Here is a 931-nt window from a genome sequence, read left to right as displayed (position 1 = left end):
CCTAACACTCACCGAAGCACTCCAGCTCGGGTTGGGGTGGGAAATAGACACTTCTCTGAGGCTAAAGCTGTCTATTTATCTCCTCAGTGTAGCAATGCTTTACTTTCAGTTTTCTTATTTATTTATTTACTTATTTATTTATTTATTTACACTTAGAGTTTTGGAATGAGTTAATTGAGATATAATTCAGAGAACACTTTAATGGATTCAGGTTTTTTTACTTTAAGGTTTATTATTATTATTGCTACTATTATGTGCCAAATGTTTTTCTTTTCTTCTGTATAGATTTTATTTTTCAGTTGAAAACAATGGAATGCTTCACAAACTCATGTGTCATCCTTGCATAGGGGCCATGCTAACCTTCTCTGTATTGTTCTAATTTTTTTTTTTTTTACAAATAGTTTATTGTCACAGTAGTTTCCACATAACACTCAGTGCTCATCCCCACAAGTGCCCTCCTCCATGCCCATCCCCTCTCCCCCCCACATCCATCAGTCCTCAGTTTTTGTAAGCATTCAAGAGTCTCTCATGGTTTGCCTCTCTCCCTTTCCCCCACCATTTCCTCCCTTCTTCTCCCCCTTGTTCCTCCGTCAAGTTCCTCCTAATCCTCCAGTACGTGTAAACATATGATATTTGTCCTTCTCTGCCTGACTTATTTCGCTCAGCATAACACCCTCAAGGTCCATCCATGTTGCTACACATGGCCAGATTTCATTGTTTCTCATTGCCATGTAGTATTCCATGGTATAGATAAACCACATCTTCTTGATCCATTCATCTGTTGATGGACACTTAGGCTCTTTCCATGTTTTAGCTATTGTAGAGAGTGCTGCTATGAACATTGGGGTACATGTGCTCCTATGCCTCAGCATTTCTATATCCCTTGGGTAAATTCCTAGCAGTGCTATTGCTGGGTCATAAGGGAGTTCTA

General features: G+C 39.4%; 1 non-coding gene across 1 annotated transcript; it reads right to left on the bottom strand.

Moving 5' to 3' along the window:
- Positions 1–302: 302 nt before the first annotated feature.
- LOC120238002 lies at positions 303–405 on the bottom strand. The gene has a single exon (XR_005530113.1). It is a non-coding gene; the product is annotated as a U6 spliceosomal RNA (small nuclear RNA).
- Between the last annotated feature and the right edge of the window lie 526 nt (positions 406–931).

This window comes from Hyaena hyaena, unplaced genomic scaffold (assembly GCF_003009895.1).
Source record: "Hyaena hyaena isolate Hyena2069 unplaced genomic scaffold, ASM300989v1 scaffold_195, whole genome shotgun sequence".
In the NCBI taxonomy this organism is placed as follows: Eukaryota; Metazoa; Chordata; class Mammalia; order Carnivora; family Hyaenidae; genus Hyaena; species Hyaena hyaena.
This window is presented reverse-complemented; position numbering and strand designations above follow the sequence as displayed.